The following is a 26,550-nucleotide window of genomic DNA, read 5'->3' on the forward strand; positions in this document are numbered from 1 at the left end:
ACTCGTGATGTAATTTAACAACTTAAGTACATTATACATTACTTACAGAGATTTTCCTGTGTGCCCCATCCATTCCAGAACAGGGGGCTTCTATCTGATCATCTACCAGTCTAAACAGAAATACACTTGGCATAATTCTTCCCATTTTAACTATTTTTACTGAAATATCTTTGAAAAAAGACATTTCCACTAACTGTGCCAGTTATTAATTTCACCCATTCAAGGAATTATAGTCAGCTATTCATTTAGTACTACTATTTCTGCAATGCTGTATAGAGCTCTGATATAAGTGCCTGTCCCATTGGAGCTTACAGTCTAAATTCTCTAGCATACACACAAAGGACACAAGACTAAGGTCAATTTAATAGCAGCCAATTAACCTAATAATATGCTTTTAGAGTGTGGGAGGAAATTGGAGCACCTGGAGAAAACCCACAAACTCCACACAGATAAGGCCATGGTCGGGAATTGAACTCATGACCCTAGTGCTGTGAGGCAGATGTGCTAACCACTGAGCCACCATGCTGCCCACAAGGGTTTACATCATTCCCCATTTACCACTTTAAGTCTGGAGAGGTACTTTTTAGTTCTATGCACGGGCACAAAGCACTAGTTCCGAAATTAGTGGCTGTAAGAGAGCGTATTGTACACCCAAAGGGCAAATTGAGGTCAAATTAGGACATGTTCTGATGTCCCCACCTCCATTAATACCCGGGAGGTTGCCTACTCTTCTGGGATGGCTGCCCGAAATTTGAGTGTTCATTTTATAATAATATATTTGCTACATTTGGTGCTCAAATATTTTGCCTGAAAACTGCCTTAGACTGTCCCATTGTAGGGGCCTCATGAAGGCAAAAGTGCAGTATAAGGACTATTATTGTGGTGTTCTACCATCCCTTTATTTAGCCATTTCTTTAATAGTGGCATCTAACTGCACTTATCTCAAATGAGAGCAGCCAGGCAATTTCTTTCTAGTCTCTTTTCCTCATCACTTTCCTGTTACTATCTCTCCATTTACGTTTTACCTCTTGCTGAATAAATTATATACTAAAAGGCTTAATTTTCCATTTGGTAGAGATGTATCATTACAGTTACATTAAAGTGGTTGTCCATGTATGGGCAAGTTTTGTTGTTTAGAGAAACTCCCCATGTGATTTGGACCTCCCCTAATGGATCTACCCCATTGTTGGAATGTAGTCGAACAGTGTTAGTGCTGGAGGATATAGCCCATCATAACCAGTCATGTATCTATGATGGGATGTGCCCATCAGCTCCAGAATCCCATCATACTTGTCCATGTAGCTATGATGGGGTGTGCCCATCAGCTCCAGAATCTCATCATACTTGTCCATGTAGCTATGATGGGGTGTGCCCATCAGCTCCAGAATCTCATCATACCTGGTCATGCAGCTATGATTGTGTGCTCCCATCAGCTCCAGAATCCCATCATACCTGGTCATGCAGCTATGATGGGGTGTGCCCATCAGCTCCAGAATCTCATCATACCTGGTCATGCAGCTATGATTGTGTGCTCCAATCAGCTCCAGAATCCCATCATACCTGGTCATGCAGCTATGATGTGGTGTGTCCATCAGCTCCAGAATCCCATAATACCTGGTCATGCAGCTATGATGGGGTGTGCCCATCAGCTCCAGAATCTCATCATACCTGGTCATGCAGCTATGATTGTGTGCTCCAATCAGCTCCAGAATCTCATCATACCTGGTCATGCAGCTATGATGTGGTGTGTCCATCAGCTCCAGATTCCCATCATACCTGGTCATGTATATTAGATGTGGTGTGTCCATCAGGCCACAGCTACTGTTCAATCAGTAGACAGATTTGCATTCACATACTGAGTGAGAGTTTGAACCCTTCTGGCCAAGTTTCACTGTCAATTTAGTTTGAAATTCATTAAATATATATGCTGGCAGTACCACAAGCTGATGTTGGGTTAATTGGTTCTTACCACGTGAGAAGATGTCATGTCATACATTATTCCCATTATTTTTCTTGCATGATTGTATTAAAAGATGCATGGATTTCCAGACTGTAAGCAGAGCTGTCCAATGAGTGGGTAGACAGTGGGCTCCATCGACTCAGTATGGTGACATTTTTAAATTTTGGAATAAATACAAACCTAATACGTGCACTTAACCAACAAGTTTGTTATCCATTTGTACATAGCTAGACTCTATAGAGCACTGTTACCGCTAAGCTTATCAATCTGGAAATTAAAGAGTTAAACAAGAAATATACACTGAATTACTTCAGCCCTGCGCAACGTATATGTCTATATAGTTTCCACACCTTTTCCAGTCATTTCTAGATCATGTCCAATACTGATCAATTCTGTTTCTTTCTGTTTAGCCGTTAGTTGTGAGAGAGCGCTTGGTGAGCTTGCTACGATTTTGAAATCCTAGATTTCGATGTCCAGCAGGGTGTGAAATACTGGACTGTTCAACAACAAATAAGTAGACCTTGTGCAAACTATTGTGGTGGTTATTTGCTGCGCAAATCCTGTTTCAGCGCGTTTCGCCACTGTTTTGTGCTTCCTCAATGGGTTACTTTAGTATATACTGATTTCATAACTTTCTTTCACCTATTTTATTGATTTATTTAATTATACCTTTACATATTATTGTGTTTTCATTTTTTTCACTATTATATCAACCATTCAAACATTATGTAAATGTATTTTTAAGTATTAAGTGTTATGTATGTATTTTTCTTTTATTCATCTGCTGTCTATCTCATTTTTCAATCATTCTTTTTCACTATACATTACTATACTCACACAAACACTTATGCATTATCTATATTGTGGGAATACTTACATCGAATATAACTACATTTAATATATTCATCTTTCATTTATTTCTTTGACCTCATTTACTTCCAGTAGTTCATTTACTTATATACACTTTTATTCATTAACCAAACTCCCAAGCAATTATTTGATGTCTGCAGGACTTACAACCGCCCATCAATGGTTTATCTCACCTTATTCAGTTTAATTCATTATATTCTATTATTTAATCTCTTGCATTATGAATCATCAATTCATCACCTTTGCACTGCATACTTTATTACTTCTACCCATGGAACTTTTCCTTCGACTATTCACACACTTTTTATTTTATTCTATAAATGCCAATGGTTCAATGAATTCTCTGGGGATTCCACCTTCGTCAGCTGCATTAGGCGGTATTTGTACATTACAGGAGAAAGCATGGTTACTGACACTGTGAGATGAGTTCTTTACTCCAGTCAACTACTGCGCTACAGTAGTTGCAGGAAAGCGCAGGATACTCGTGCAGCTCTGGGTGAGGTGGGGAATGGTATTTTGGTGGCCAGGTGAGAACCTCATCTCTGCCACCCCTAGGAAAGTATACCACCCAACTGTCCCAATGGGGCGAGGTTCAATTCCCTGCGTTCCTCTTTAGAACAACGCGGGCTGCGCATCATCAACGTTACCACGGTAATTGATGCGCATCATTACTGTTAGTACGGGCATTTCAACACTGATTTTTGCTTGCAGCTCCCTGAGCCGCAAGCAGAGATCCGCGTGGAAATTACCGTACTAACGGTAACGATGTGCGCTCCTCGTTGTTCTAAAGAGCAACACAGAAAATTGAATCTACCCCTACATGTTTGGTTTCGGGTTGGCTAGCACATGGGCCCTGCCCTAGTCCAGTGTTGGCTAACCTGTGACACTCCAGGTGTTGTGAAACTACAAGTCCCAGCATGCTCTGCCAGCTATCAGCTAGTTATCTACTGGCAAAGCATGCTGGGGCTTGTAGTTTCACAACATCTGGAGTGTCACAGGTTAGCCATCACTGCCCTAGAGGAAAATAGGTGCCATAAAGTACAAACTTTATATATATATATATATATATATATATATATATATATATATATATATATATATATATATATACATATATATATATATACATATAAATGAGAGCTATGCGATCGCCCCATTCCTATAAACTCTTCTAGGGATTATTTAATATATTATCTTTATTTATTTATATTTTTGACCATTTGTATAAATGTTATGGATATTTTATTTGCTGAATTAATTGATATCATATGAACATTTATAAATATTTTGCTTCTGAAATCTGTTATTATGATATACAGTATCTATTGTTTATATTGCTCTTTTCTTGTTGGTATATATATATATATATATATATATATATATATATATATATATATAAGCTGTTGTGGTTCTATACATATTTTTTAATGTTTTTCATACTTCTAAATATTTTGAATTTTTATACTTTGTATACTACTTCTATTAACTATTAATTATTTTATTGATTTTAATATATATATAATATTGTTATATTGTCTGAAATATTTATATATCTGATAGTATCCATATGATGCACTGTAGCACTTAATATAATAGTTATCTATTGCTGCCTAATACTTACTGAGCTTTATTATGTACTAACTGCCAGTTGCCCTCATCCAAAATGGCTGCTACATTTTCGATATCTGATCAGGCTATTCTACCATGAACACTTGATAATGAGGGATAATAGTGTTCTAATACTTTCTCGGAAAATACTGGTCCTAAACAAGGGATATACATGCTAACAACATGCTTTGAATGTGCCAGGCTGATATCGCCCTCTTGTGCAGATACGCGGAGGAACGACTGCGCACGCGCAAAATGGCGGCGCCAGTTATTTAAACATGAGCTGCATACAATACAGTTATTTTTTTTCTCCTCCTGATGAAGTTTCTATTGAAACGAAACGCATTGAGGCTGACCTACTTGCTAATGTATGGTGGAGTGTTGTATCCTGGTCCATTTGCCCATTGTGTCTTTTTCTGACTTTTTGTGTGGAGGTCTTGAAGGTTATCCATACTTTGGAAGAACTACTAGGAACAGCACATTCAGTGTATATGGAACACAGATAAGCTTTATTTGTTCTTAATTAATGTAAGCCATAATATATATGCCATTGTCAAATAAATCTTTGTGTAAAACGTATTACACTATATTTGGTACCTGTCTATTTTTCTGTGTACTATCGTATGGAGTGATCTAACTGTAGCAGTGGAATTAAGGAGCTGCATTTACAGACAAGCTGTTAATCTATGCTGTTCTGAACCGATTGGATGCCTATGATGTGATACTACAAATAAGCTGATAGTACTTATATATTTGGTACGTTTAAACACACTAGGTGGAGGTGGTGTTTTAAGCCAATAAAACATCTCTGGCTCACCTTTCCTATATTACTGGAGCTTTTCAGTTAAGGATTATTTTGGGAGTCACTAATTTGTATGATCTAACTTACTACACCAGAAGGCGCCGTTTTCTATATATATATATATATATATATATATATATATATAGACAGAAAGCAGTCATACTCTGCACTCAACCAAACACATAATTAATGCTGTACTTTTCTATATTAAAACAGGGAATGTTAGTTCCACATATTGCAATATATGTTAAGCCATACTTGCCAACTCTCCCGGAATGTCCGGGAGACTCCCGAAATCCGGGAGATCAGGCAAACTTCCGCATCCCGCAACTGCCGTCCCAAAATGACGCGTTTCGCGTCAAATGACGTGAATCGCGTCATTTTGGGCCCGCCCCCGGAGACAAAACGACATATCCGTTGCGGGAGGCGAGGCCAAAATGACGCGTTTGGCCGCGCCCCTGCCTCCCGCCACGCCCCTTGGAGCCTGCCTTGTTTAAATAATCGTGCCAATGTCTGTGCCCTTTAGCTGACATCGTGGTGGGGATGATGTTGTAATGGTGCACAGAGGGCCCCATCACAATTCTGCTATAGGGCCCAGGCATTGGCACTATTATTTAAACGTACATTATTCCCTTATTGAGTTATCCTATGCATACTTGAAAATACTTTTCCCTTGAAGCCAACAGGTGTAGTCTTGCTCTAGTAAAAGTGATGATGATGAAGATGATGATAGCAAAATTTGCACCAATATTTAGTGTATTCAAAAAACAGAAAATGCATCATGCCTGCAAGATTTCCCTCAGTGGACAATTTAATGTAATAATTAAATAATAATGTAATAATTCGCCACCACAAAACGCCATGGTGTTGCACCACTGGACCTAAATAGTAATTTCGGAACTCATGGTGTGTACCTACTCTCAGGAGAAGTGTCCATAAACTGGATGTGCACATAGGGGTGGGGATGAGATGGAAAACTCTCCAGAGGCGAACTGCACATGTGTTTTATCACTTTAATACCACTTATATTTAAGTATACTTTTTCATTTTGTTACTGCTCGGTTTAGCCTAATTTTTATCTCAAATTATTACTGAGAATACTGAGAATAAGGGGGCATCGAGACTACCAACCCACCATTACATGTGGCACCTTTGTGTGTTTAAGCTATTTTTTTTTACATTGGGCAAAGTGCTTCTATAAATGCACTTATCAACTTAAGCGCAAGTGGACAGCACCTTAAAACTATAGGATGAGCTTGTGGAAAAATTAAAGTCCTTTTGCAGAGTAAAAAAAAAAGCTGTGTGCCCTTCAAACACTCCTTAAAATGTACACCACCGTTTTGCTCAGGACACCTTGTGGCAGAAATCATTAAGAGGATTTTGTGCTTTGTAAATTAGGTCACTTTGTGGTACTTTACAGTTTACAAATGTAAAATTATTATCCTGACCTCATTTCTTTAAATTGATGTTCGCTGTTCGATCGCTCGATTTAAAGACCTTTTTACTTGGTGGAGTTCTCCAGCTTTATTTGAAAGCTGCAACAGTTTTTACTGCCCTTATGTCTGCATCATGTCTATCAGCCTCACTCACTAATGGGTGTTAATGCAGCTGCAGCTATTGTTTATTTACTGTCAATCACTTTGCTGCATACCAAATGTGTACACAGGGCCTGTATAATGCTTAACATCTCGATTTATTTCCAGGGACATATGTTTTCAGCTGAACAGAGACCTCCAGCCACAGTGTGGTCAGATTCTCAAGGTGGATAGAGAGGAACAACACCTCCATCAATATAACGTGACCACGGAACATGTTAATGTTAACAGATGAGGCCGAAGAAATTGGTGTTTCAAAGCTTTCTACCCCCCCAGTGCTCTCATTAGATGACTGCAGAAGCCAATCAATTCTCTCGACACAAGAGAGCACTAAGCTGTGTCTTGTGTCTTTCAGCTTTAAAACTGCCCTCCACTGCCTCTGCTGTCCGCTACTGCCTAATTTTACTGCTGGGGGGACATCTTCTTTAATTGCTCCCTATAAAAAATTAAAAATGACAAATATTACCGAACCCTCTCTCCTGCAATTAGTTTGCATATGAAAATGTCAGTACCCGCAGGCATGTATCATTTTGGGGAAATTTTTGGTGAAGTTGAGCAAATTGGGGGTGATTAAAAGGCGAGTTAGGTGCACTTGTACTTAAATAAGATTCCCTTTTGCTGGAAGATATATTATAAATGAGATTCAAACAGTACAGAGAGTGCATTTACAGGGTTGACAAAACGCGTTAGTATGTCTACAAAGCCTTTTCTTTGCCGCTGCCTATATATACTTTTAAGGGGACATCTTTTATACCTTCCCAGTACATTTTCTGAGAGAGTGCATGTCTAGGTCCATTTTCTAAAAATGTAAAAAAAAATTCAAATACTAAAGTGTTTGATAGTGACACATAATACAAAACTTGAGCAGGATTTTAGGAGAAATATTAAAGTTGAAATGAATAAAGGGGGTGTAAAGTTGTACTAGACTGGACTGCAGTGAAGTTTATTACTTCAGGACCAGAGGCAGAACTAGTGAGCTGTGGGCCCCAGTGCAGGGAGACATGGAGGAGGAAACCAGGGCCTTCGACTCTCTGCATTTGCCATGCAGCGGGCCCCATTATCTCCATTCGCCACTCTTCCTGAAACTCGTCTATACTTTTTAGGTAGTGCTGGTAGTGGTACAAGGCCGTCAACAAAGTTGCACCGACATACATCTCCTCACTTGTCTCAAAATATCTCTCAACTCGACACCTCCGTTCTGCACAAGATCTGCGTCTCTCTTACACTCTCATCACATCCTCCCATTCTCGGTTACAGGATTTTTTCCCCTCTGTGGATTTCCCTCCCTTGGACAGTAAGACTTTCCTCTAATCTTCAAACCTTCAAGCGTCCTCTAAAAACCCACCTCTTCAGGCAAGCTTATGATATTCCTCAACCAGCACCTTACTAGGTTACCCTATTACTACCCTCTACACAGCTAACACAAGACAACAACCCTCTGACCAACATTGCTGTGTGACTGATCACACAGCCCACTAAATACTTTTACCTTTACATTCAAGCCAGTCCAATGTGCAATATGATGTAGCACGTGTCCTTGTGTTTCAAACTCCCATTGTCCTATAGATTGTAAGCTTGCGAGCAGGGTTCTCTTACCTCTCTGTCTGTATGTATTACCCAGTATTGTTTTATTAATGTCTATTCCCAATTGTAAAGCGCTATGGAATTTGCTGGCGCTATATAAATAAACGTTGATGATGATGATGATAGTGCTGTGTAGAACAGGTTTAATGGGGGCTATACTGTGAGAAGTAGTCTGTATTTGAGTCAACTGGTTCAATGCGGCACATGAAGGCATAGAGCGACTGTTCTGAGATCGAAGTTCTGCTTTGCCTCCGGCGTATGTGTACTGTGTTACTGTTCCTATGGCCGTGCCACGTCTGGTCAATGCCATCGGCTTTCCTATCTCCAATGCATTCCTCCTCTGTCTATAGGAAAACCCAGGCTCATCCTACGCAGCTCTAGAATATTCGGTGGCATAGTCTATATAATTGGAAGAGTCTGAAAATGCCCTTAAATGTACACCGCATTCCTTTTTTGTTTCTTTAAAAGGTTGGTTCTCCGATGCTTCCTTAGGAATTGACTTGAAACCCATTGCCGTTTTAAATTACCTCGCAAACCCGCCGAATATCGTCGACTTGCAGAATCCACTGCTTAATACATATATAACCCCAGATGTTGTCCCACGTATGAAAACCTACGGAGGTAGAGCACAGCCCTCATACATATCTGTGTTTTTACTAAATAAACTCTGTAATTCACAGAACAGAAACATCAAAGTAAAGCACATTTACAGACGTTATTATATTGTTTATTCCAAATGCATTTACCTGCATTTGAGGGAGCTTTCATTGTATTGTTTATTCCAAAAGTATTCCCCTGTGTTCTAGGGAGTCTTAAACTCATCACCGTTCACTGTGGTTATCTGTTTACGCATATTTCTCACCTCTCTCTACTGTAAGAGAAGCTTTTAATGCTTCACAGCAAGATTAAAGTGCCGTAATTGTGGTTCTCATCTTGTCTCTTCTCATATATGCTGAGCTTTCCACAGCGGGATCAGCTGGATTAAAGTTACTGCATTGAGGTTTATACTCTATTGTGCTTAGCTATTGGGCTTTCCGGATTATTTAGTTTTATCATTGTTTTTGCTGTATTGCTTTATTGTATAAGCTATTTTGTTTGACCTGTGTTTTGACATGGTGGCAGAGCAGAGTAAGACTCATAGGTTCTCTATGTCTGCTGTAGAATGTCGGGAGATTTGTGGGGGAGCTATAGGCACCCCTTATCATACTCTTACCATAAACCCATGCTCCTAATTGGCAAAAAAAAGTGCCTCTAGTAAGGGCCCCCATTGTAATTTGTATAATATTTTGCAAGCTCAAACTATTTTTTTTGGCTTGTGTTTATACTCTGTTTGTAGTGTCCCCCAGGCTTACCACCACTTATCAGTTTGTGACCTGCAGTGGAAAGGATTGATAGTATTGCCCTGGGGAGATGATCGGGAGTAAGTGGTGGGATCAGAGAATTAGAATCTTTTTGTGACTTGGCATGGGAAGATTTGTTGAATATTTCATCCTCGCCTTGAACATACAGATGGAAATGCACAGGTTCAAATTAAAGTAGTCTAACTTGCTACCCTGATAAAGTTCCAAGGATTCTGTTGGAGTATGACTTATGTGTGAGTTGAGGTCATTTTCACACCCATCATAAAACCGAACACACCCGAACTTAGGGGTTCCAAGTCGGCTCGGTACTGTGGCGCGCCCTCGGAATCGAAAACGAGGCAAAACGTCATTGTTACGTTGTCGGATCTCGGATCTTGCGAGTTTTGGATTCCTTTTTAAATTTCAACATAACAGGGGGTAGGAGGGAGGGCGGACCCCCATTTTTTTTTCTGCCACTGCTGTGTGCCAATGTGTCCTAGAAGTGCTAGGAACTGCCGTGTGTTTGTGTCATTGCTCTGTCGCTTACCATCCAGCCAGGTCGCTGCAGTATTTATCCGAAAGTGTATGAAAATAATATTGTGATCTGTAAGGTGGTCAAAATTTACTGCAAATTACTTGAAATTAGTGTTATTGAGGTTAATAAGAATGTAGGAACAAAAAAAGAGCAAAATTATCTGATTTTAGCATCTTTTAGGATTTTTTCTAAAAAATACAAAACCAAAACCAAAACACATAAGGGCGGTTTTGCCAAAAACAAAACCAAAACATGAAGCTAATCCAGATCTCTAATCGTAATAGTCTTGACCGTTTCTTGGTAGTCTACCGTAGGTATGCCGAACCGAGGACTGATATTAGAGGCACAGAAATCTGCAGTCGAGTGATATGATTGTCAGAGTTTCAAGTGGGAGATTTTTGAGAGCATTGCGGAGATGCATGTGCATTGAGTTAATTAATGGACATTCTGGGACTGATAGAGTTCCAAACCAGAAGCTGTTGACTCAACCCACTAACTGAATCAGACTTTAAATCCAGGGAGTCTGAGCATTATGGCTTTCAAGTCCCCATCACCTATGAGATATCTCTATCTAGAGCAAGAGAGAGAGACAAGGGACTCTTAAGTGATGTAGGAACAACCTGACATTGGGACATTGGGAGATCAGCAGAGCTGCTGCAAAGGATGATGTAGAGCTTGAGATTGAATATCCACAGGGCTTGGAGCGTCAGCTCTTGTGCAACATCTGTGGGACACTGTTATTATTTATTTTGCAACCACTAAGTATGTGCTGGAGCTATTCAATGAAAGAGTGGACTTTCTTGAGAGACGCAGAAGAGAGTACACTATTGCGCTTGGCTAATTGGCTAGTTGATAGGAACAGTTGATACCAATAATCAGCAGCAAAAGCAACTTAAGCAAAAGTGAAGAACCAAAAAAGGAAAAAGAAAAACAAACGAGCATGAAGATATTGTGTTTATTTAACAAAGGAGTAGGGAAGGGAATATTAAGGAAAGAGAGGAGAGAAAAAAAGTAAGAAGGTATGGATCCCTCGGTTGAAACGATAGTAGCAAAAAAGGAAACGAGCAAGGCAGATAAACTAATATTCAGAACAAATCTAGGTGTAAAGAGTATATTATTAAGGTGAGTTCAAGGAACAACACCCACACATTTTCGGATCCTTGAGATCCGAGATCATAGCAGCTGTAGTGTATGAACCAAAGAAACCACTGTCACGTATAGAGTTAAACATGTCCGTGAGTTTGGGGATAAGAGAGTCCGCAAACTTCTTATAGTAGTGTTATGAGCGTCAAGTTGCTATCCAATAATGATTGTCCACTTCCATCGATGTGGTTCCAAAGCACAATTTGACTTATTAGCAAAAAGTAGCAGAGTAACAAGTGAGAACAAAATAAGTACAGCTGTTACTTATCGCAGGCGCTCTGGATACAGTGTACAGTCATTCAGATCTGAAGGCTGTGGTCAAGTAGACTGACTACTGGGTCCAGAGCTCCTGCTTATATACAGTCAGTGATACAGTGAAACAACACAGATGATGTGTCTTGCTTCCATAGGTCCAGGCTTCAGGAGGGTCCAGTGTAATGCAGGTCATTGGCCAGTTCAAGCGAAAATATCAAAGGGCAGGGATCAGCTCTCCTGGAGATGCATTCCAATTTTCCCGCCAAGAATCCAGTTAAAACTAGTCTATTTACATTACACAGACAATATTATTCTAATCATTTATTCCCTACAATCTATAACTACCGTACGCAATGTGCGTTCTGTTTGGCGATAGAACCGGACGTCTGCGAATAAATTGGGGATTAGAATGATACCAAACATGATATGTTTCCTGTGACCTGAACCTTAGATTTCACTAACATGTATATAACATTATAATTTCAACCATAAACTCTGCTATATTTATACACAAATATCTATGTGTGGCAACTATATTTAATATGAGCTAATTACAGATGAGCATGTTCTTGTGAATGTGTGTAAATATGTGTAAAACTGTTTGCCACGTGTTGCGGCTGAGTACACTCCTCCACGCCGTAGCGTTCTATACAGATAATTTCGGACAAAGACAAGTTGTTAGATATTAATTGAAATGACTATATCTAATTATCTGAATTCGACAGTAGATTACTGGGAAGCCATCTGGATCCGGGGTGGATGAGGATCAACCGAACAACCGACAGAGTTTCTTCAGTTGACAGAGCGGAATGGAGAGATCGAACAGCTTCTGGTGATAATTTGGGAAGTTTATAGGACATTAAATAATCATCAATCTTAATTTGCAGGTAAGCAGGAGAGGGGGTAGAGTGAGTTAAACTATAAAGCAAGCCATAAAATTATCAGAATTCACACACAAGTTTGTACGGGGATCATAAGTGAGGGTGCCATGCAAAGTTTTAATGAAGTCCATCATTGACATAGTCTAGTGGCAAATAGAGAGTCAGCTTTATCACTTTTATCATAGGACATTTGGTTCAGCCTCTTGAGGGTCTTAGCCACCTTAGCAGACAGGATTGCATTGAGTTGGCCCCTCTGAAATGTCGGGAGCAGGAGGGAATCCTCACAGGAGGTCATCTGATGGACCATGCGAGTTGTCCAAGTTTTGAATCAACTCAATGTTTAGCCGCCGAGAAACTCATAAGCTTGCCCCGAATCGTCGTCCTATGAGCATCCCAGAGAGAAGATTCATGAATAAAATTGATGGTAAATTACTCAGTAAGTCAACTGAGCAAACAGAGGGGTTAATTAACATTGTCTCGTCTAGTCTCCAAGAAGATAGAGAGGGAGGAGAATAGGAAGTATCAAGGAATATTAGATTGGTCACATGATCGGAGTAATTAGCACAATATCGCTAGGAAACAACCCTGGTGGAAAATTTGGAATCCACAAAAAGAAAGTTAATACGGGAGCAGAATAAAAAGTGAACTCCTTTACGTCGCCATTGGAAAGACGGCAAGTATCTATAAGCATACATTCACTAAGAAATGCAGCAAGTTTCTGGGTTGTGACTTGGTTAAAATCTGGTACGTGGGAGCCTAGGTGGCAAGATTTATCCAGTAGATAATCCAAAATTAAATTAAAATCCCCACCTAGGACCAAGTGACCTATAGCATGGATGTCTATTGGTTTAAACAATGAAGTTAAAAATGAGAGCTGACCAGTGTTGGATGCATAAGAGGAAACCATGGAGAGTTGAAGGGTAACCTGGGAACCCACCACAATGAGGAATCTACCGTCAGAGTATGACGAGTGCTCAACAATGAAAGGGACTTTGTTACAGATGAGGATTCCGACTCCCTTTTGTTTTGTGGATGCGGAAAGCAAAAAGCTTCTGCGGGAACAATTTAGTCTTAAGCATCGTGTGAGGGGGTGTGAGGTGTGTTTCCTGGAGGAAAACAATATCATAGTTTCCCTGTTTAAATGCATTCAGCATGACTGAACATTTCTTCGGAGACTTGAGGCCATTAACATTAACAGAGAGAAGTTTCAGAGACATTTTATATATCATTTTATTATTGCTTCCAGCAAAACAAAATTTCGTTTTTATCATTTGGAGACAACATGAGGGCCCAACCTACCTTCAGGACATGATGATTGTGTACATTCATTTAAAATGGGTACATGACTACATCAAAACATGATGTACACAACCAACCCGTAATTTAGTATTTTCGTCAGTGACCCTTATTACTTCATCATCATCATCAACATTTATTTATATAGCGCCAGCAGATTCCATAGCACCTTACTTCTGTTAGTAACAAACTTTCAGTAGATTAATGTACCTGGGTGTGATCTTTCCTTAGCGTGCCAACATTACACTTAACATTTACTTTTCCTAAATTGGAACTTGTTTCCTCCAAAAGGGGGGACCTAGCCATTGGGGACATGTAAGTATCGCAATGGGCATTGCCATGCCCCTGGGGGCATGCATAGCGCTGGGCGACCCCCAACCACTGCGCCCTTCTCTAAAATACCCTTGAATTGGTGGGTCACCGGGGTGAAGGGAGACATACCACCCAACTTCCAGCGAGTTGGGACAAATGTGCTAACCCATGGGATGTTGGGACAGTTTCCTTAAATCGGGACATTTGGGATGTATGTACTGGGTCCAGGTCTATGATCAGACTAATATTATGAGTAAATCCTCATATGCCCACATAGAATCTCACAAATATCGCAGAGGAATTAAATAAAATTAAAATAAGACAAATCATATAACATATAAATCCTAAAATATAGACACACCACAACCAAAAGTCAAAAGTCCATAAAAGTATACACATATAAATAAATATATATATATGACCTGTTGTCAGTTCTTTATTGAGAAATATCCCAACTGTATTAAGATGAACTTTGTAAAACGGATCCTAGTTCCTCATAGGGGAGTATACAAAATGTCCTTAATGAAGTTTCCGCACAAACATCTCCTCTATCCGATTGCTTAATAATCCATCCAGAGTCAATAGATTATAAAAGACAGACTTTTTACTGGTTTGAAGTGATTATTTACCATCCGGAGGGATTAACAACTGGTGTACATTTAGTTCGTACTTCCAGACGCCATCACAGACACGTGGGTATAGTGAGTATGATGTTATCTCACCACTCGCTGTCGCGTGCAGTAGGGGTCCCATTGAATAACCACTGCTAGGTGTACCTGGCTCCCTCTTCATGACCAATGCAGCATGAACTGGGACTTACCTCCCCTGCAGTTAGGACAAAGTACCAACAGCTTTGGACAGTCCCCAGAATCAGCTATTTCCTAGCTATTCTTGCAGTTTTGACTTCCTGCTGCTTCTGGTGCCTTCAGCTCACGTGTTACGTGTCTAGATCCTGGAATGTTAGGGCCCTGTTTGAAAAATTATACTATCCATCTACTGAAAAGTTAAGCAATGAATGAACACTCTAGGCACCCCCCCACCAGCCTTAAAATTAATAGCGTTTATGTATTATAGGCTTTCACCCCATCCCAGCTAGGATTACAGAGAATACGAGGTATGTCTATTAAATTACGAGACTGATTAAATAACTCACCTTTATTTATTGGTATTACAAATTTAATGTAATGTACATCGGTGTAATCTTGTTTTCCACTGGTGGAAGGCATGGAGCAAATCAATTTATGTCACTTGTTTCAACATATCTGCCGTTTTCTTCTTTACAGCATCAACTGACTCAAATGTGTCCCTTTAAGCACTGATTTAACTTTTGGGAAAAGATAAAAATCGCAAGGTGCTAAATTGGGCGAATATGGAGGATGTTCAAGTGTAGTAATGTGTTTGTCGGTCAAAAACTGCTTCACAGAAAGTGCTGTGTGAGCAGGCGCATTGTCCTGGTGAAGAAAGAAACCACTTTTACACAGTTGCGGCCGTTTCTTTCTCACTCTTTCTCTCAGCTTTTGCAAAACTTCCTTATAATAATGCTGATTAACTGTTGTGCCTTCTGGAACCCATTCTTCCAAAATTACAGCCTGGATATAAAAAAAAAACTGAGCATTGCTTTGAATTTTGACTTGCTTTGACAAGCTTTTTTCATTGTTGGTGATGACGGTGTTTTCCAGCGCAGTGACTGTCTTTTGGTTTCAGGATTGTACTGGAAGATCCCGGTCTCATCACAAGTGATTACTTTATGAAACCGGTTTGGATCTGTGTCAAGTTGCTGCAGAATGTCAAGACAACATTCCTTGCGACGTTCTTTTTGCTCAGGTGTGAGAACCCTTGGGACCATCTTTGCACAAACTTTCGTCATGTTAAGATCCTCACGCAAAATTTTCCGTACGGTGTCTTTGTCAATGTTCACGGAATCAGCTATCATTCGAACACTGAGTCGGCGGTCTTTTCGAACAATCTGACTTTTTCTACATTTTTTTCGCAGGTCTGAATGGGTGCTGCCCGCACCTACCACTGAAGCATGCAGCGGGGCAAGTGTGTATTTGGTGGAGGGAATGAGTTTTGGGGTGCTTCAGAGCCATGCCCCCTTGTGACCACGCTACCTTGTGCCACAACCGCACCACCATCCAGATTCCAAAAATTGGAATGTTGAAAAGTGTGTGTTCTTTCCGGGCCCTTCCTGGGGGGTTCACTTAATTCATCCCTGTCGGCAGACAGGCCACTGCTATTTTTGAATAGTAATTCAAGAAAGCATTGTCCCGTTAACAAACGGCCTTCGCACCATGTCCTACAAATTAAAATTATTAATTTCTGCCAAAGTGAAGACAAATATTGTATGAGAAGTACCCACAATGCCTCAAGCTCTATTTATGCAAAACTAATTTGGGACTTTGAGAGAAAAGTGCTAGATTAAATAAAGCCATTATTATTAATCATATTCTGTGTAACTCAGAGGCTAGCGCATAATATATTGAGATGTTATATACAGCTGTCTCCGTGACACAAATCATTTTAGCCTGTGTGTGTTTTATAACAATAGGTGAAGGTCATTAGACATAGTGGATTCAATGTCTCTACAGATCAGAAGATAAGAGCAGTCTGGTCTGGTGACCTCTGACCTCCTGTCTCCAGCCTTCACACACATGTCTATTATCCTCACTTGCTCACAGCCTGCTGTCTGACAGTTGGCTTTTGTTGACCGGCTTGTCAGCGGCTCCTGTCAGTAAAAGACCAGGACAATAGAGAGAGAGGGGTGTCTCACTCTCTGTGGACCCCACGCTGACCTCCCTTCTATCCCTCCATAAACCACAGGCCATTTTCAATAACATGTACTGAAGCCATAAATAAATCGCTTGGCCATGAAACACTTTTACTGCAGCTTCTAAGGGCTGCTAACTTAACTCTTTAACCTCTACTGGGGGTAAGCCTTGCAGCTTGATGGCAGATAATACGGCTCTATATCATGTACTTTAATACTCTCTGAGACCAGTAACCTATGGCTTTCCGAATGCTGTGGAACTACACATCCAAGCAATGCCCTGCCAGCTCTGAGAGTCTAAGCTTCTGATGTGCGAGAGGAACTGCTGTTTGGTCAATAGAATGTACATTTAAATACAAATAATATTTTAAAAAACAACTCTTTCTCTATCTCCTTTTTCCTATTTCTTTATCTCTCTTCCCCTCTTTGTCTCTCTCTCTCTCCCCCTCTTTAACATCCCCCCATTCTCTAACTTTTTCTCCCTCTCTGTCCATCTCTTTCTTTCTTCCCTCCCCTCTTTTTTTTCTCCACTCACTCTCTTTATCTACTTCTCTCTCTTGGTCTCCCCCATTACTATATCACCCTTTCTCTCCCTCCCTCGCTCCCTTCCTCTCTCTCTCTCTCTCTCTCTTTCCCCCCTCCCCTTTATCACTTACCTTTCTATCTCTCTACCTATCACTATCTCTCTCTTTAGCTTACACTATCTCTTTCTCTCTCTATCTCTCTCTCCCCCTAGCATTATATATCCCTGTCTTTCTCTCTCACTTTCTCAATCTCTCTCTCCCTAGCATTCTCCCCCTCTCTCTCTGTCTCCTTCATCTCTTTATCTCCCTTTCTATCTCCCTATCACTATCTCTCTCTCTCTCTCTCTCTCGCTGTCACTATCTCTCTTTCTCTCTCTCTCCCCTTATCACTCTCTCTCTCTCAAGCACTATATCTCCCTTTCTCTCTCTCTCTCTCAAGCACTATATCTCCCTTTCTCTCTCTCTCTCTTTTTCTCTCATTCTTTCTATCTCTCTTGCTCTCTCCCTAGCACTATCTCTCTCTCTCTCACACTCTCTCCCTAGCACTATATCTCCCTTTCTCTCTCTCTTCCTAGCATTATCTCCCCCCTCTCTCTCTTCTTTCTCTCTCTCCCCCCTCTCTCTCGCTCTCTCCCTAGAACTATATCTCCCTTTCTCACTCTCACTAGCATTATCTCTCTTTCTCTCTCTCTTTCTCTTTCTCTCTCTCTCTCTCTCTCTCTCTCTCTCTCTCTCTCTCTCTCTCTCTCTCTCTCTCTCTCTATCTCTCTCTCTCCCTCTCTCTCTACATGTCTCTCTTTCTTTGGCTGTTTCCCTCTATATATAATCTTTAAAATGTCACCTGGGTCTGATATTTGCTACATATTTCTCAGTACTGTACATACTTTGATTACAGTATTTGTGCATCAAGTTTATCATAGGTCTGTGCGCCAATTTTTTTTTTTTTAACACAGACGGCACACCCTGAAAAATCAATGCTAATACACGAACGCACAGAGGGACTATCGATTTTGACGTTTCCTTGCTACAAATCCATTTTGCTACACTTGATAAATAAGCTCCATAATGTGTCAGAAAACACGGTATTGATGGCAATGTCATTTTTCCCAATTATTAAGGCAGCTAGTTAGATTGGACTTAGTGTTCCTAGGCATGTACTTTTATCTATACTTCAACACAATAGGGGGGGAAAAGTACAGTATTCAAAGAGCTGATCTTTTATTGGAAGTAAAGAGGTAATTTTTGTGTAAAACCATCAACTAAGTATTTGTCTAGTTGACTTTGCATTAGAACTGGAAAATTATTTTGTATACCCAGAGCTATAGGAGCAACAGCCATATCTCTGTTTACAACACTAGAGAGATGCCGAATCTGTTTGCTGCAATCCTTTCCATACCACTTGCAATATAAAGTGTAGACCCTGGTAATTCTGAGTATCAGGAGTGGGGTTTGGAATAATTACACAGTTAATATCTCTTCTAAAACCCAGTGCCTCCACCCAAATCATGTTCTCTCTTTGGGGTTGCAGATCCCATCAAGGTCTACCAGGAGGTTAACTCGGGAAACCCCTGTCTCATTCACAATAAATGACTGGTAATGACTCACACACCAGAAAAAAAGGGGAAAAGCCACTTGGCACGTTTATTAAATGGTCTGAAAACTTGAAGGTCAGTAAATCAGTGGATAATGAATAAGGCTAGGTACACACTAGAGCATTTTCCTCCAATAATCGGGCAAATCAGCCGACATCCGACCGTTTGGTCAGATATCGTGTGAGTGTGTATACCTACAAGAGGCTCTAAAGTTGTCCCAAAGTCCCGATCATCGTTTCATTTGGTTGGTCGTACTGTTTAATATTTTCCGACCAATCACCTTCCGATCCTGCAGTATGTATGCACTTACACGACTGTCTGCCAATAGTGGATCTCAGTGTGACAGGTCTCATTTCAATGTGTGTCTGCTGTCATCTCCCTGCAGCTGTTACATCCTGTCTGCACTGTTCCTACCCGAGAGAGACTCACATTGCAAACTGATTTCCTGAGGGACTGGAGTTAGGACTTAGCTCCTTCCCAGAGCTTCCCTCAGCAGCACTTCATAGTCCTTACTGTACAGAAATACTGATGACAGCACAACACTTATGCCACCTAACAGATCAGTGTAACTCTTTTGTTTGCAGTGTCTTGTATCATTTAATACACTGACACACTCACAGTCGTCACCCGAACACTGACAGCACAGAGCCATGTACACTGACAGTACACTGACAACACAGCCGTCACTTGAACACTGACAGCACAGAGCCCTGTACACTGACAGTACACTGACACTGAACAGGGGGTTTCAGTGTCAGTGTTCAGGTGATGGCTGTGTTGTCAGTGTACTGTCAGTGTACAGGGCTCTGTGCTGTCAGTGTTCGCTGTGTTGTCAGGGTCAAGTCAATTAGGACTAAAAGTCCTCCCATGTATGCAACCATTATAAGGCCCTCAATTCTACCAATCTTTGTACAAGCAGATTTGGAATTCTCTTATCCTGCTGGTGCTTCTAGAGTCTTGTTTGGCTGTCCTGATTATCAACGTTTTCTTCATCACACAAAATTCTACTTTCTCCCATCCATCGACTTCAGCTTTGTTCCTCATAACCCTTCCTATGGCTACTAATCAGCTTGGCCAGTTATGGTATGTCTCTGAAAGCCAAATGGTTCTCTCCTAGGCGCAAGAACCAGTCCTCGGACATCTGTGTGTGTTTCAATACATGCATAGACTTATATCAAGAGGGACAGTAAGTTAGACTCTCCTACATGTCTTTTTTTTTTAAAAAAAAATAAAAAAAATAATGCAATTTTATATTTAAATATATACAGGAGATTTTCTATGTACAGGCTTATGGTGGAGAAGAGCTTTCTAAGAAAACTCCGGACACTATAATAAAAACCTTCACACACACACAAACACACACACACTCAAAAGTGACAAGTAATAATAACAGTCCCCCCATTGTCATGATTTATGTACTCAATAAACAACCCTAAAACAAACAGTATTTTAGGAGAAAGTGTAAATACTCATTTTAAAAAGGGTGTTCGTAAATGGATAGGAGGTGGCATTATTTCTGCTGTTCAGGGAAGAGGCGTGGACCATGAAGCGCACCTGGCAGACCATCGAGCTGCCCCTTGGCAAGGTGAAGGTGTCGCACTGCGCATTGGGTGTGCTTATAAGTAAGATAAAAATATATTTAATCATCTGAAGGTAGAAAACCCCTTTGAAGTTCAAGGGTGTTAGTGAAAGACCAGATGGAAGAAAGTGCACGGGCTATAAATCACATGGGTTGAATTTCCCTTTCGGTGTCAGGATCAAGTTAAATATGTTCATGTAGCTACTTAGCATTTTTATCCGGCAAAGTGTGCATATCCGGGCTTAACTTGCTCTAATACATATAGCTCTTAGTGCCAGTCACTGGGATGACTCCTCTTTCATATATTTTGAAATTATGCAGGTTTCTCATCCTTGACTAAAGTCGCACTAATGAATAGTATAATTTTATTTAAATACGTAATGGGCCTGAGTTATTAAGGAGAGCAAGGCAAAAAAAGGAGTAAATTTGCTCCTGGGCAAAACTATGTTACAATGCAAGGGGTGCAAATTAGTTTATTATTTTGCATACAAGTTAAATACTGGCTGCTGTTCTATGTAGCACACAAAAACTTGATAGCTTTATTTTTACACTGTAATTTTAAGTTGATCTAGGACATGCCCTACCCCAACTATAAATCTGTCCTTTTAAATTTATCTCCCCCTCCAATGCAACATTGTTTTGCCAAGGTGCAAAGTTACTCTTTTTTTTTTTGCTTTGATTTCTTTAATGACCCAAGCCTGCTACTTTTCTCCTGTTACCTCTACAGATGGGGGAAAGTGTATTGTGATGAACAGTGTTGTGGAGAATCAGTACTATCGTGTAACAGATCTCTGACTAAGGCTGGGTACACACTGGAGGTTTTTCAGTCGATTATCGGGCCAATCGCCCGATAAACTACAGCTTGGCCACATATCGCGCTAGTGTGTATGCTTATATGATGAACAAGTCATTCCAAAGTGTCGATAGTCGTTTCATTTGGTTGCTCGTACTGTTTAATAATCTTGTTCCAATCACCTTACGTTTATGTAGTGTGTATGCACTCATGGTCACAATCTCCATTGTGTTTACAGATTCACACTCTTTTCAGCCGATGCTGGCAATGAATATGTCCTGGTGACTAAATGTAGAAAAAGCTGTAGATCAGTGGTCAGGGAACAGGGGTAAATTACCCCAAATGGGGTAAAAATGAAATTCCTGGGGGTTATGCTGCCGTTTCACTTGCTGTCAGTTGGATTGTAAACCCCTTTAAATGTGAAATTGCTGTTGTACCAGAAGAGCCTCAAGGGTTGACTGAGGCACTTCTTGAGCTCCGATACAATAATGAAGCACGTATTGCATTTGAAAACAAAGCAGATCTGTCATTTTTGGATGTCAACAGCTGCAAAGGCATCAAAATTGCACATGAGGAGGCAGTCAAAAAGTTGCTGCCTTTTACAACAACCTAACTTTGCGAACAAGGATTTTACATTCTAACGAACATAACAACAAAGCGGAAAAATCGACTGGACGCTGAAGACTGTATCCAAATTGCTCTGACATCAAAATGCCCCAATATTGATGTTCTTGTATCAAAAATGAAGCAACATCATTTCTCCAAAACCTGAAGTTTTGAAGTGGAAGCTTTCAAAGAAATGTTTAATAGATTCAATCAAATTTTGAATTCCAATAAATAATAATATATGATTTCCTTCCTTTCAAATCAAGGGGGTAACATCGGCGTATCTAAATATATTTGGGGGTAAAAGGTAAAAAAGTTCCCTGACCGCTGCTCTAAGTGACTATAGGACCAGATGAAGGGCACAGATCTGAAGTAATCATGTGTGGTCAGAAAATTCTCCAGTGTGTTCCTAGCCTAACTAGACCACTGGAAAACAAATCTGTGCCAGCGGCGGCAATAAACTCTACTACATCTGAATACGGAGCAATATCTTTTGGTGATTTATCTGCCGGCAAATATGTGAGTGTTTCGTTACTAGAGATACAATGGACACCACTCTCAGGTCGAAAAAATGAAATTTGCCAAAATATCACAGGTGTCAGATTTAAAGCCTCAAATCCCCATATATCCCTGCCAAGAGGAATAGTTCCTGAATCACGTCACACACAGGGTGCCAGGGAAAAAAAGATAATTTCCTTTCTAGTCGATAAAATTTAAGAGAACATGGGGCCTGAGTCATTAAGGCAAGCAAAGGAGTAAATGTTCTCTGGGACAAACCATGTTACAATGCAAGGGGTGCAAATCAGTTTATTATTTTGTACATAAGTTAAATACTGGCTGTTTTTTCATCTAGCACACAAATACTTGCTAGCTTTATTATTACATTGAAATATAAAGATGATCTAGGACATGCCCTACCCAAACTATAAATCTGCCTCACATTTTAAATTTACCTCCCCCTGCAATACAACATGGTTTTGCCCAGGTGCAAATGTTACTCCTTTTTTATGCTTTACTCTCCTTAATGACTCAGGCCCAATGTGCCTAAATTTGTATTTTTTTTCATAGTTTAGGACACGATAAGTGACCTGCATTACATTTTAGTAAACATATGGGATATTTTATCTGGAAACCTAAAAAAAGGGAAATAATTGCTGCTCTTTACTGAGAAATTCATACACATAGGGGTAGATTTACTAAAGCTTCTAAAATGAAAAAGTGGAGTCGTTGCCCGTAGCAACCAATGATATTCTAGCCATCATTTATCGAGTACATTCTACAAAATGACAGCTAGAATCTGATTGCTTGCTTGCTAGTAATTCTATCCTATACATGTGACTGCCAAGTATCTTTTCCTACACTCACTGGGCCTGAGTCATTATGGAGAGCAAAGCATAAAAAAGGAGTAATTTTGCACTTGGGCAAAACCATGTTGCATTGGAGGAGGAGCTACATTTAAAATGTGGGGACAGATTTATAGTTGGGACAGAGTATGTCCTAGATCAACTTGAAATTTCCTGGTAAAAATAAAGTTAGGAATAACTATGTTCAAGTCATTGATAATGTTATACCATGCCTCAGTAATAGCTACAAGTCCTGTACTATCCCTTGACAATCAGTTCTGGTTTTGGATTTGGTTTTGGATCTGGATTAACTTCCTGGTTTGGTTTTGGTTTTGGTTTTGAGAAAACCGCCCTTGCGTGATTTGGTGTTGGATCCCGATTTTTTCCTAAAATCCCTATTTGTTTTGCTAAAATCATATATTTTTGCTTTTTTTCCCCTTACATTATTATTATTATTAACCTCAATAACACTAATTTCAAGTCATTTGCAGTCAATTTTGACCACCTCACAGGTCACAATATTAGATTCATACACTTTCAAACAAATGCTGCAGATTTAGAAGACCAAGCCTGCCAGACCTATTATTTCCATTTCAGCAATGGCAATTAGCAATTGAGCAATGGAGCTCTTCTGAATGTCACTGGAGACTTTGAAGAACACTGCTACCTCTCCTCTTTCTATTCTACCTATGATGCTGCCCAACTGCACTAGAGAATGGCGCTCAATTGCTATAGAGAGCAGTACATATAGAGTCCAAAGCTCGCGAGATCCGACGACATAACAATGACGTTTTGCCTCATTTTCAATTCTGAAGGCGCGTGAAAGTACCGAACCAGCTCGGCTTGGTTCTCGGATCTGCTAAGTGCGGGTGTGTTCGGTTTTCGGAGAACCGAGCCTGAGCATCTCTACTAAGAATCTCGGTTCCCCTAGTATCAGGATGCAAGTAGTTCGGACAATGTTTTATCTTTGACTAACAAATTTCCTCAACTAAGTGGTCTATTTATCAATAGGAGAAAACCCCTAGCTCCGGCAAAATGGGAGGATTTTTCTTATCTATCAAATCCCCCTGGTCGGTGAAGGCAGGGGGCTATCGTAGGCTATGGACAGGGAGCCTCTGGCGAAGTCTCCCTATGAAAGCATGAAGACTATTTATCAAGGACTGTGGCAACACAGAACCCGTGGTTGTTCTCCAATTGCTAACGCCAACTGTTCCCGTTTTTTTCTACCATATACCATTTATGTTTTGTTCAACTTTATTCTTCTGTTTCCTGAATCTGGAACTGGAGGCCAAAGTTTTTTTTAGAAATTGCCCTATAGAAGATTTTCTATGGCTGCTTATCATTTTAACGAAGGGGTTTTTCATAAATAGACCTCTAAGGGCTAGATTTACTAAACTGCGGGTTTGAAAAAAAAGGAGATGTTGCCTATAGGAACCAATTAGATTCTAGTTGTCATCTTTTAGAATGTACTAAATAAATGACAGCTAGAATCTGATTGGTTGCTATAGGCAATACCGCCACTTTTTCAAACCCGCAGTTTAGTAAATCTAGCCCTAAGTGTTAAAAGGCTCTGTTTGCCAAAGGGAGAAAAACGGGTGTTTTCAAAAGAGATAGGGCTTCTCAAGGGCTTATCACCGGTGATGGCAAAGCATGGATAAGCCTATTTATAAAGGATAGCGGCAGAACATGTGCCACTCCAACCCTTCTTCTGTTATCGCTATCTCAACAGTGAATAATATTAAAATAATTATTTTAAAAATATAAACACATTAATGATTACAGTGCTATGAGTTGTTAATTTATTTTACATAATATTTTATGTTGTATGCGTACTGATAGTACTTTATGTTGCACATTTACATGTGGGCATCCTGTCTACATTCTGCAAATACCGTTTAGGGAGAGCGTACTTACATCCAGATTGAAACGGAAAAGTATTGTCAGGCACCGTCCCCGCATTGCGATCTTGAAGCGGAGACGGCTGCCTGTCACTTACGGCCAAGGGAGCTCTGTTGCTAGGCAACAGAGAAGCAGTCTCCACCCAGTCGTCGGAGCGCCACTCGAGTAGGCACAGTAGCGCATCCCGTTGCCAGTCAAGGTGGCTATTCTTAGCCCTCGGTCGGTGGTCTATGATGTTCCTGACCGGCAACCTATCATTCCCATGGCCCCACTATATAAACCTGACTCTATTCTAGTCAGAAATTCTATTTCTCCTGCATTGACCCGGTTTGTTTTGACTAACCTCCTGGATCCTGTTCTTTCTTGTGTTCTCTCCTGGTTTGACCTCGGCTTTCCTGACCACTCTTGTGGATCTTCCTCGGTACTTCATTGTCCTATTGGCTTGACCTGGCTCGCCCTGACTACCCTTAACGCTATTACATTGGTAACTGTCTTAGAGAACCACGACCTGCGCACTTCTTGCAGCGCAGTTCAAACCTCCTTGCGGTGTTTCCTGACGGAAACTGGGGGTGCGCTAGACTCCGCTCCTCCCTGTACAGTTGAGCCAATACCAGTTAGTAGCTCCATCCAACTCACCGTCCTGACAAGTATCTTGAGATCATCTTGGATTTGAATATGTTCAGAACCACGCTAAAGTTCTGTGGTCGTTTAATAAATGCAAGGGCGTACAATTTGCATCCGAACATGACTCAGGCCCATTCACAGGTCAATCAAGGGAAAATTCTCCTAAACAATGTTAATACATAACTTATTAGTGTAACGGATATTTATTCAAAATAAAAAGGTCATTTACAATTAGTAGGGCAAAACTCAAAAGCAGAACATTCAAATAAACAACATGAAGCTTACCAAGTATAATGTCGTGTAACAATGACCGATTAAAGAAACGCCATGAAAGTTGACCAAAATCACCATCAAAACATTAAAAAAATGGACAACAATTTTTATGCCAGCAAACTGAATTTATTATGAATGAGTGAAGTCATTTGTGTAATTTATTTAATATTGTATTATAGCTAACTATTCGTAGAACAGTAGTAGATTTGTTGTTCATTTGAATGTTTGCTTTTAGTGGATGTTAATATTTAATAGGACAATGCAAACAGCACAATTGTGAGGGAACCCAAAACAACCAATCAGAAACTAGCTTTCTTTCGAACAGCTTACACAAGAGTGATAAAAGCAGTTGATTTTGGTTATGCCACG

This window comes from Mixophyes fleayi, chromosome 12 (genome assembly GCF_038048845.1).
Source record: "Mixophyes fleayi isolate aMixFle1 chromosome 12, aMixFle1.hap1, whole genome shotgun sequence".
Classification (NCBI taxonomy): domain Eukaryota; kingdom Metazoa; phylum Chordata; class Amphibia; order Anura; family Limnodynastidae; genus Mixophyes; species Mixophyes fleayi.